Raw genomic sequence first — 12,048 nt, forward strand, 5'->3', positions numbered from 1 at the left:
GATGCTCCCATGGGAAGTGAAGGAGCTGATTGCAGCAAGCAACAGGAAGGGAAGGAGGAGCTATTTGTGTGGTGCCTTTCGTGCACAGAGCAGTGGGCAGCATGGTGGTGGCTCATGAATAGAATGGCAGCAAAACTTATCATCCGCACTGGTACACTTTTAACAGAGAAGACACACTACTCATAATTATTCGAGGACAACAGGGTTAAGTGGAGACTGTTTGGGGCTGTAGTGGATACTGTGGTATGCCACCCAGATTCCTCCCATCAGGACCAGGCTCTCATTTCCCCACTGCTCGTGACTCCACCATTGCCTTCGGCCGAGAGAAGCTGCTTCGCGCAAGGCTATGTCACCTCCTCAAGGACTACACCCATCTGAAGACTGGTTGATGTAGGACGACAAAGGCCTGGCCACTTTACCTAGATTTGGGACAACTTTGAAAGACCACTTTAGCTCCAGAGCTCACCATGAGCTTGGCTGAGGCCTTTGTTGCAACTAGGTTGTAGTTCAACTTCCCCCTCTGTCCAACCTGCTTCCCTCACTTCCCCATAGTGCTCTTGCTAAGAGCACACCTCAATAAACCTACTCACAACTCTCCATCTCAGAGTTTGTTTTCTGGCGATCTCAACAGAAGACAGCTGGCACCAGAAGTTGTCCGCAGAAGCTGCCTCTACAATGGGCATGTGGAGCGGGTCCCTCACTGGCTGGCTGGTGGGTGGAGCTCGGGTGGCACTTGGTACGCTGTGGTAGTTCAGTTGCTAAGACTGGTGGTGGTGGTGAGTTGGAATCGAATACTGGTGGAAGGGACGCAGTAGCAGGTGCAATGTCTCAGGTGTTTCAGGAGTTGAGTCAGGTTGTGATTATAAGGACTATGCAATCAGATGACTGTCCTGAAGGGCCACATACTCACTGGAGCAAGATAATAAAAGGGCGAGAGTGACTAATCACATTTAAGGTAAGATGTGAAAGTTTCAGGGTCCCCTTAACAGCATAGAAAGATTTTTCATCTCCTGCACCTGGAGGGCAGAAAAAGCTCAGGGTCAGGCTCAAGACTTAATCATGAGGGTAGCTGAACTCCAGAGAAGGTTCAGTTCTCAACCACAGCAAGTCTGCAATGCCACCATCGTCATGGTTGGGAAGAAATAAGACCTTGAAATGGGATAGGGACATCTGGGCCAATACACTTGAGGCTCATGAGCCCTCTGGGCCTGGAGAAGGGGCTCACTCCTCCCTGTTAAAGGCTCTTCCCCTCCTCTGCTTAAAGATGTTGTAACCTCTTTCAACAAAAATTGAATGATCATGTGGAGTTTGTTACTAGCTGTCTTCAATAAGAACAAATAAATTAAAAAGGGCTGAAGAGAGAACTATGAAGCACTTACTTTAAATTAAAAAAGAAAGGGTAAGTTTAGAATTGTAATGTCACTGTCACCAGAATTACCACATCTCAGATAAATGTTGCTGTAAGTCCATTCCTAGGGCGTAAGTCAGGAAGGAGTTGTTGGGCTGACCCTGGCTCTGAGTGAATGGCCCAATACATGGTGGATACATAGTGACTACCTTGGCATCCAGAGAAGGCATAGTTTATGTAAAGGGAGCCTGGGAGCTGTTAGAGTTTTAGAATCTTCTTCCCTCAGTCTTCATGGGGGTTTAGTGATAAAATGGGAGGCACAGACTCACGTCAGGCAGCCCTGGCTGGGTGGGGATTCTCCTTCTGCCCTTTGTAGGTTGTGTCACCCCAAGCCAGTTTCTTAGCTTCAGCGAGCTTCAGTTTCCCCATGTGTAAATTAATGTTAATAAAACCTCCTTCAGAGCTGCTGAGAGGGTACATAAGAACAAATGGACAATGCATAGCGCCATGCTCACCTGCAGTGTGAAGGGTGAGAGGGAGAGTGAGCAGGGTGGGAGGGGTCTCCTACCAACCCAGCTCTGGGAGGCCTCTGGGACCCAGAAAACCACCGAGGGTAGCAGGAAGGGAGGCCCTGGCCAACTGTGAGAAGGCAGAGGGATTGAATCTGGTTGGCCAAAGGGAGAAAGAGGCCATCTGATGACGTCCCTGTATCCAGGCAGCAATCTGTCAATTACCCGGGCTGGGACGCTTCCCAATTTCATAAATAGTCAAAGGGCATTGAATCATCGCGAATCATAAAGAATGGCTTCTTTGTGCTAATTTTATTTCCTAGCCCAGCTTGCCTTTCCATCTGTTTTCAGCATGACCCCGATTTCTGCCTAATTTCCCAGTTGGACGCTAGAAGCCGAGAGAGGTTAAGTGATTTGCCCATAAGCCTGTGGTGTGGTTACTTTTTATAGTGGTAAAGTCTCCATGGCCCTGTCAGGGCCTCCTCCACAGTAATCCTTCAGCACAATCCAGGAAAAACTGTGAGGCGAGGAGTCAGGAGGACCTGGCATTGAACTCCCCCCGGAGGAAGAGTTCAGCTGCTTATCCTCTCTCTGTCTCAGTTTCTCCGCCTGTCAAACGGGCTAAGCCACACCGAGTCTGCCAGGCTGTCGTGAGGATTACAGGCAATGTGTAGCCATCCCCAGCCATCCTTGGCATGTGGTAGGGACTCAGTATGAGGTGCTGTTCTTTTTGTTATCTCCGTACAGAATCTTATGACTGGCAAGCTCAAACTTCTTATCCTGGAGGTTTCCTTATAGAGTTTTTTATTTTATTTATTTTATTTTTTTAATTTCACAGACTAGTAAGATTTCCAAAAAACAAGGGATCGGTACAGGGTTGACAGCTTTTATTTTTCTGAGCAAGTCCATTAAAACAAACATTCATTAGCACCATACTTTCATTAAAAAGGGATAACTCCACACACATACACACGCACACACTCAGATTAGAGATGACATGACATCAGGATAACGCAGCCTTTTAAAGTTGGGAACAATTCAATTTGCAAATCATGTACTACAGGCCGGGCGCGGTGGCTCACGCCTGTAATCCCAGCACTTTCGGAGGCTGAGGCAGGTGGATCACCTGAGGTCAGGAGTTCAAGACTAGCCTGGCCAACATGGTGAAACCCCCTGTCTACTAAAAATACAAAGAAATTAGCTGGGCATGGTGGCAGGTGCCTGTGATCCCAGCTACTCGAGAGACTGAGGCAGGAGACTCGCTTGAACCTGCGAGACAGAGGTTGCAGTGAGCCTAGATCGCGCCATTGCACTCCAGCCTGGGTGACAGAGTGAGACTCCATCTCCGGAAAAAAAAAAAAAAAAAAAAAAAAACCCATTTACTACATTGCTATTTTTTTCATTTCCCCATTATTCAGATTGGTGAAAACTGTGTCATATTCTGACAACTCTGCGAAGATCTGTACTTGGGACCATTGCTTCGGTTCATTTGATCCCCAAAACACCAATGTGAGGAAAACTGGGTAGGGATTAAAGCAGTGTTCCCATCTTATAGGTAAGCAAACTGAGTCGAGGTGAGATGTTCTTTTGAGCTCTCAGTCTCTGTTCTATTCGTTAGGATCGCTTTCATCGTCATCAGAACCCTTACTGGAGGATTTCCTAAGTGCCGTACATGGTGCCAAGTCCCTTACAAGCATGAGCTCATCTCATCCTCACAGCCACCCGGTAACTGAAGGGTGTTATCATTCCTCATTTTAATAAAGGTAAATAGGGTTAGACAGCTTAACTCTCCAAGGTCTAGAGTCACACATAGAGTGAGTGGCAGAACCAGGATTCAAACCCAAGCTTAGACTACTCCAAAGCTGCCCCGCTTTATGGATTTTGATCTGCCTGCGGTCACTAGCTGGTAAGAGGGAAATCGCAAACCCTAAGCATTCTGACTCCTGGCCCGCTGCTTTCCCCTGGGGTAAAGGTCTGCCTCTTCCTGCTGCTCCATCTGTCCAGACACACCATCGCTTGGCTCCATTACCTTTTGTTGACTAAAGAAAGAAACAAGCTTTCAAAGAATTAAAGTTAGTTTTGTTTGAATGTTTTATTGACTATTGCCTGGGGGGTAGACTTTTAGAGCGGTTTTATTAGACTGTGTTAAGTTAGTATTTTAGTTTATAGTTTATACACAGGTGGTGAAGATTTAGTATGTGTAAAAGTTGTCTAAGTTTGGGTGTACGAGCGTATTTGGTTATAGTTTAGAGGGATAGCTATTAACCTAGACAGGTGTTATTTTATGCGTAGGAGAAGGCAACTTAGATATAATTGCCAGTGGGAACCTGGGACTGTGGTCAGAAGCCAAGCAAATAATCCGGCGTAAGAATTATTTACATTATCGGCTTGACTTTTATAACCAGCAGTGAGCTGAAGGCACTCGCCTCTTCCGCCTACTGGGACATAAAACTTTCAGCCAGAAAAGGCAAAGAACCTCTTAGCACACTACTCTCAATGGGTTATGAGTCTAGCAGATACTGGGAAAGGTGGTATTCTCCAGGACTGTTTTAATCTGTTTTGTGATCTCGATGAGGGGACAAAGCTATATCCCTGTTCCCTGTGTGAATGAGCAGTTCCCATTTTATAAGCGCAGAATAAACAGGGAAAGTGAGTTGTTCTTGATTTTCCAGTCAAGTGAAAGTTAAATGCAGAATCTTCTATAGAGCTGGGCAGTCCAAGTCTCTACCTCAACCCTGCACTTCAGATGGCTCCAATGTAGGCCTTACTCCAGCTCCAGGTGGGGAAATCCATGGGGTGAGGGGCCGTGCTAGCAGCAGCCCCTGCAGCCCCTTCCAGACTCTGACAGACACATGGGATGACAGAGTTTCTGGATCAAATGTCTGGGAGCCACGTCTAGGGCCTGAACTAGCGTCTTGCCCAACTTGCAGAGGTCAGGATGTGTCTCAGACAGGAGAAGAAGGGGGTACTGTTTTCAAGTCTGCCTGTGGGTTGATCGTGCATGCTCCTTACCCCACCTCACACGGAGACTCACGCTCCTTCTCTCCCCAGCCCTTTCCCGCCAGAGCCAGCAGGAGAATGGAGATTCATTTTCTAAACAAGCTTAACAGAAGGGGCTTTGACGTTAGGGCCACCAGGATCAATGGAGGGTAGTGGGGTGCCACACAGGCTGCAAACGAGGATTCAGTGAAATCTACATAATGGACATTGAGACTCTGCCCCTGTTCCTACCCTGCCGAGGAGTAGCTGCAGCCAGGCGCGTGCCCTCGGGAGCCTGGGCTCTGCCTCTCTAGAGAAACTGAACAATGACAGTTGATGACAGGAACAGACCTTGAGCGACTGGCATCTGGGGGTCCTCTGACGAAGTGCCTGGCTTGTTCTCTGGGCATTCACCGTACAATAAGCTGGTGTTATCACTGCTTGCCTGAAAATGCCCTCAATTCTCTTGCCCAGTCTCCTCCGTTGCATTCACAATCACACACCTCCATGCTGTCCGGAGACCCTTGGAAGTTCTTCTGGAAAGCTTGCTGTCCCCTCTGCAAGGGAATACTTGCACACTTTACCCTTTCTCCTCAAACTCTGTCACTTTCACCAGGTAACCTCGTCTCATGTCTTTAATAGCAGCCATCAGGGAGAAACAGCCTCATCGTCCCTCTCCCAATGCTGGAACCATCCCTCCATCTGCACCAGCTTCTTCCCTCGGGCTCTGATGGACAAGCAGCCTTCCCCCGCCCACAGAGACCGCCTCACCTCCCTCTCGAAGCCCTCTCCTCACCCACTCTAGGTTTCAGCTCCACTCTCTCCCTGTCTTCGGTCTTGGTCATTCCTGTAACACACAGTTCCCCATCCTCTCCCATCTCTGACTAGCTTCTGCCTGGCTCTGCTCCTCTTCACAGTAAAACTTCCCGAAAACATTGGCTGCACTCGCCAGGCCCCCTTCTCACCCCCGTTCACTCTCCTAAGCTCACTTACGTCAAGTTCACTCTCCTAAGCTCACTTCCGTCAAGTTCACTCTCCTAAGCTTACTTATGTAAAGTCTCTTCCAGGTTATCCTTCCTGTGTTGTGGCTGCTGATGCTCTAAGACTGAGGTTCATCTCCTTACCTAGTTGTTTGGTTTTTTTAAACAGTAAGCTCATCATCACCCAGCGTTGTTTTTGGAGCATTCCATGTTCCTCGAGTTAAGAAGATTTCCCGGCCAGGTGCCGTGGCTCACGCCTGTAACCCCAGCATTTTGGGAGGCCAAGGTGGGTGGATCATCTGAGGTCAGGAGTTCGAGACCAGCCTGGCGAATGTGGTGAAACCCCATCTCTACTAAAAGTACAAAAATTAGCCTGGCGTGGTGGCGGGCATCTGTAATCCCAGCTACTTGGGAGGCTGAGGCAGGAGAATGGCGTGAACCCGGGAAGTGGAGGCTGCAGTGAGCTGAGATCGTACCATTGCACTTCAGCCTGGGCGACAGGGCGAGACTCGGTCTCAAAAAAATAATAAAATAAAAATAAATAAGATTTCCCTGCAGGTGGTTCTGCCTCTCCCATGCCAGATCCTTTGGGTTTCTCTCTTCCATTCTGGACTAGTTCTGGGAGCACTGACACCTGAGAGCTAACGCGACACAGCCTCTCCCGACAGCTCCCGCCTGTCCAATCCGGACCCCACAGCTCCCGCCTGTCCAATCCGGACCTGCCTGACAGCTCCCACCTGTCCAATCCGGACCCGCCTGGCAGCTCCCGCCTGTCCAATCCGGACCCCACGGCTCCTGCCTGTTCAATCCGGACCTGCCTGAGTGCTCCCGCCTGTCCAATACGGACCCGCCCGACTGCCCCCGCCTGTCCAATCCAGACCCACCCCACGGTCCCCGCCTGTCCAATCCGGACCCGCCCAGCAGCTCCCGCCTGTCCAATCCGGACCTGCCTGACAGCTCCCGCCTCTCCAATCCGGACCTGCCTGACAGCTCCCGCCTGTCCAATCCGACCTGCCTGAGTGCTCCCGCCTGTCCAATCCAGACCCGCCTGGCAGCTCCCGCCTGTCCAATCCGGACCCCACAGCTCCCGCCTGTCCAATCCGGACCTGCCTGAGTGCTCCCGCCTGTCCAATCCGGACCCCACGGCTCCCGCCTGTCCAATCCGGACCTGCCTGAGTGCTCCTGCCTGTCCAATCCGGACCCGCCCGACGGCTCCCGCCTGTCCAATCTGGATTACTTCTAGATCCCTGACCTGAGATGTAAGATCCAAGACCACCCAGAATGTTTCTTGTTCCCGGAGAGCTCACGCCATGTGTGGAAACAGGCGAGTTTTCATCTGCTCAGCGTGCGGGTGTACACGCGGGCCTCGCCGTCCTCCACAGAATGCCCCCAGGAAGGGGTGAGAGGACGGATTACAGAATCCAACAGGCGACTATCGGGTAGTACAGCTCCCAGAAGTCTGCTGATCCCTCGTCGGCATGTCCTATAATGGAAGTGAAGAATGCAAGAAACCAAAAATCCTATGGATGGGAAATGGGGATAAAACCGTGTGTCATTAAATGGCATTTTAGGGAAATGTGTTCAAAAATTTGGTTTAGGCTGGGCGCGGTGGCTGACGCCTGTAATCCCAGCACTTTGGGAGGCCGAGGCAGGCAGATTGCTTAAGCCCAGGAGTTCGAGGCCAGCCCGGGCAACATAGCAAAACCCTACCTCTACAAAAACCATAAAAATTAGTGGGGTATGGGCATGGTGGCACGTGCTGTAGTCCCAGCTACTCAGAAGGCTGAGGTGGGAGGATCGCTTGAGCCCAGGAGGTGAAGACTCATGCAGTGACCTGTGATTGCTCCACTGCACTCTAGCATGGGTAACAGTGAGACATGTCTCAAAAGAAGAAAAAAATAAATAAAGAAAGAAAAAATTGGTTTACAAACAGGTTACATTAGGTGGAGTGATTATATACACTGGTCTTTGCTTTACCTAAGAATGCATTTAAAAAATCACTGTGGCCTAGTGGTCAGGAGCCTGGGCCAAACTCCCACTGACCAGCTAGCTACGTCACCTCTGTAAACCCTGCTTCCTCGTTAGTAAAGTAAAGCTATTCATACCCCTTTCATATGCTCAAAGCCAGGACCTCAGTTTGTAACTCAGCACTGGTGAGGGCTTCGGTCACTTTTTGTGAGCTGTGGTCACAGGCTGGACAGGGAGGAGGAGAACAGCTAAGTGTTGAGAGTCTTGGACAGTCTTGAGTGAGTGCTGTCTGTGCAATGCAAAGGAGAACCATGGAGAAGAGGGGAGACTGGCCCGGGCTTCACCTCACACCATGCAGGAATGGCCACAAAGTCCTGATGAAGAGCATTCCCTGTGGGACGTCCCTGACAAACAGCCCTACTGCTTCTGCTTGAGTCTCCCAAGCACGGGGAGCTCACCACCTTCCAAGGCGCCTGTAAGCACTATTCTTGCTAGTGGTGAGTTGAAACCTGCTATCTTTTCTCCCTCTGGGCTCTCAAGAGGCAAGCCTGCCCCCCAAGAAGATCCCACAGTTCTAGAAATATCTGTTTCCAGATGCCCTTCTAAGATAGGAAGTGGTAACCCCACTGGGCTCCCATTCTTTATCCTAAGGGAGTGAATCCTCCCCACATTGTCCCAACAATCAGGGTCAGAAGAGTCACAGAGGAAGAAAAAAAAGGCAGCCTGGAGGCCTGGAACAGTCTGTAATGCAGGAGGCTCACCAGGATCAGGGATGGGGTTTGTGGTTGAGGGAAGCAGAGGGTGGGGTGGGGTGGGGTGGCGTGGGGGACTCAAATGGCCTTTATAGGGCTGATGCACACAGGGTCCAGGGTCCCTCACTCTCTAAGAAATCCGGCCTCGAGCTAAGATGACTCCAGTTTACCATTTTAATCCACCATAGTACAGTGTCTCTGTGTGCGAGTGGGTGCTTTGCTATTGATGGCATGAACACGACTCCTTCTCACTGTCCTTCGAAGACAGCAGGGACAGTATGTCTTTCTCAACCAAGGCCTCACACAGGGTGGGAAAAAAAAGCTACATCTCAGGATAGCCTTTTACTAGCATCCTCATACTTAGTTTTACCTAGAATTCAGAACTAAGAACCTTTTTTACTTAAAGAGAGCAATTCACGTGTCAGAAATTTTTCCTTAAGAATGTATTGAAATGTACTGAGTTAAGAATGTATTGAAATAGATACTGAGTTTGGATTTTTTTTTTTTTTTTCAAATACTCAATACCACTCGTTAGTAGACAAAAGCATTAGTAGTGTAAGTTTAAAAATACTGGAGTGACTGCTTTGCTGGCTATTCTTTATAGCTCTTGTAAATGAAGAAATTAAAGCTGCAAGTTGAAACTGAGTCACTGATGGTGCCAGATGTTTCTTGAGCAAAACTGGGAAAAAGGGTGAGCATTGGAAAGACACCTCTTCCTGTTATCTTCTAAAAGCCATTTACTGGGAAAACAAAACCTGAGCTCCGTGATGCATAAATTCCAAAATGCAGTGGCAAATTTCTTTCCCTTTGACCACATGTCAGAAAGGCTTGGGGTTCGGTGACTGGAGGTGAGTCGTGGCCTTTCCTAAACTCGGGTGAATGTGTTGGGAAATGTGGGTCGTCTCAGGCCTGTGTCAACGAGGGCTTCTTTCTAGGCCGTGAGAGCCACTCACAGAGTAGCCAAGCCGGCTCCTGCGGGGAGGTCTTGGTGACATAGGTGCGCCCATTGGAGGCGTCTGTGTCTGCCCTGTGGTGAGCATGCACAATTAGGCATATGTATAATTGGAAATGCATTTTTGTCATTGCTTTCATGTTTGTACATGTACATATGTATGAATTTATGCAATAAATATTAGATAAGTAGACTGTGGAGGTCTTAAAGCAGGGGCTCCAAGGGTGCAAAGTACGTGGTTCTCTACCTATGGTGGGTCCTTCATAGTTGGTAAACAACAACAACAGTTCTGGGGGTGAGGAGTGGAGCAAAAGGTGGTGGAGTCGTCCGTATTTAGGCAGAGCCTGGTGTGTGCGGCTCCAGCAGCGGGGCCAGGCCGTGGAAGGCAGGCATGAGAAAGAGGGCTAGCTGTGGGGCTGGAGGGCAGAGGAAAGAGCAGCGCCTGCCCACGCATCAACACACTCCACGGCACAGGTGCAGGTGCAGGGCTGTATGGAGGGCAGGTGACACGATCTCAGGTCCTAGCCCCGCTGGGGGAAAGCAGCCCGCCTCCTAGGGGTGATCGCTGCAGTGAGCCCTGAAACCCAGGTCCCTCAGCTGGACCACCCTCTATGAACTTCACTTTGCCCATCATTCAAGGCCTTGTCCACTTACCCCTCTTGCTTCTTTATGCTTGGAACAGAAGCATCCTCAAATCTGTCCAATCATACCTCCTTCTCCTCTTCTTTCCTCTGCTTCTATTCACAGCCAAGTTTCCTAAAAGAGTGCTTCATGTTTGGTGTCTTCATTTACTCCCCTTCCGCTCTCCTTGAAGTCTGGGCTAGTCTGCAACCCTCATCAGCTGCCTTCCCCCAGCTTGGAGCCTGTCCTGACCCAGGTCACCTTGACAGACTCCTAGACGCTAAATGCCAGAGACACTCCTCAGTCTTCCCACCGCCTGGTTCTTCCTGCAGCATCTGATGCTGCGCGCAGGACTGCCTTCCTGACATCCCGCTCCTGCTGCTCCGCTCCAGGATCATGCTCTCTCCTGGTGCCCTCAGCCCTACTGGGGGGCTCTCTTCCCTCCCCAGCCCTTCCCTGTTGGTGTGCACCACGGGCCTGCCCCCGGCCACCTCTGCTCCATCATCGAGTCTCTGTGGCAGTGTGTCCATCCCTGGCTACACACCAGAAGGAGCACCTGGGGTCACTAAAAATATACCAATGCCAGGGCCCATTGTACAGAAATGCAGTAATCACATCAGAATGTCTGGGGATGGGACCCAGATATCAGTTGTTTTTTTAAAGCTGCCCAGTTGATTTTGATGAAAGAGGGTTGAGACCCACTGTTCTAGAGGCTTCTTCAACTCCTTACCACCTTCCAAAAGGTTTGATGCAAGCCTGATTTCTTCCCGAGCCCCACAACTGTATACCTGACTTGCTGCTTATCAGTGCTGCTTAGATAGCCACGGGCCCCGCCCCCACTGTGACAGATGCAAAGCAAGCTTGTCCTTGCCTGCACCTGCTCCTGCCCCGTGCGCCCTCACTCCGTGGATGGCATTCATCTGTTCACAGACACCCAGACCCAGCCCTGGGCTTACCCTGGACTCTTCTTTTCTCCTGCCCTGTGCATCCAACTGGTCTAAGCCCCGTCGCTTGTTTTCATCCTACCTGGTAATTACTTCTAAGGACTTCTAGAACTGACTCCTTCTTCATCCTGTCTCACTCCACCTGCCTCAGCCCCATCCTGTCTCACCTGAACTATTGTACGACCTGCATCTGGCCTCCTGCTCTGCAGCCTTGTTGCTCGCCGCCGTCCCCACAGCTACCACAGGGACGGCGCCAACACCCACCGACGATCACATTCTCCACTGCTGGAACCCCCCACACAGCTACCACAGGGACGGCGCCAACACCCACCGATGATCACATTCTCCACGGCTGGAACCCCCCCCAGTGGCTCCCCGTGGCCTTCAGGCAGCCCTGCACCTCCCTCTCTGCCCTGCTCTGGTCCAGCCCCCGGTCCCTGCCTCCTGCCCACTCCCACTCTGACCTGCTGTAGGCTCCCACATGCTCCCTGCTCTCCTGCCGAAGCTGCTCCTGTGTGGACAGCATTTCTGTTTCCTGCTCAGCCCTCAGATGCCCAGAGGGATGGCTCCCTTCCTGGAGCCTTCTTACCTTCTCCTGCTACCCTGTGCCCACCATGCCCTGGAGTTCTGTCCTGGCACCATGACCTCCCCTGGGCAGGGAAGATGTCATTTATCTCTGAGAAGGCCTGGCCCAGAGTGCATGCTGGGAAAATGCTTGCAAATGAATGAATGAATGGTGACCGGTTTGACTACAAGGGAAGGTGGGTGTGGCCAATATGTAGGACACCAAGAAGAAATTCTGAGCCAGTGTCGGCTAATCCGAGGTCATCCTACCTCCCGTCACACCAGAGAAGTTCATTTACATTCTGTTGCATAACAGTGCTGTGAGAAATGCACACATGCCACTTTCGTTTCTGAATCTGTAACTTGGGGCTAATAATATCAATTTGGCAGAAGTGCAGTGGGGGTCAGAGAAGGTCACGGCTATGAACATG

The 12,048-nt window shown here is 50.5% G+C and overlaps 1 protein-coding gene across 3 annotated transcripts in view; it reads left to right on the forward strand.

The window, feature by feature from the left end:
• LOC103882502 overlaps window positions 1-12,048 on the forward strand; it is a 186,387-nt gene that overhangs the window by 144,338 nt on the left and 30,001 nt on the right. Inside the window, exon 3 of one of the 3 annotated variants that reach the window (XR_002520647.2) lies at window positions 3,276-6,129. The exons of the other annotated variants lie outside the window; for them this stretch is intronic. The gene's annotated coding sequence lies outside the window, so the exon portion shown is untranslated. Of the gene's footprint in view, window positions 1-3,275; window positions 6,130-12,048 lie in introns of those variants that run through there. 3 annotated transcript variants of the gene reach the window in all.

Source organism: Papio anubis, chromosome 2 (assembly GCF_008728515.1).
Source record: "Papio anubis isolate 15944 chromosome 2, Panubis1.0, whole genome shotgun sequence".
Classification (NCBI taxonomy): Eukaryota; Metazoa; Chordata; class Mammalia; order Primates; family Cercopithecidae; genus Papio; species Papio anubis.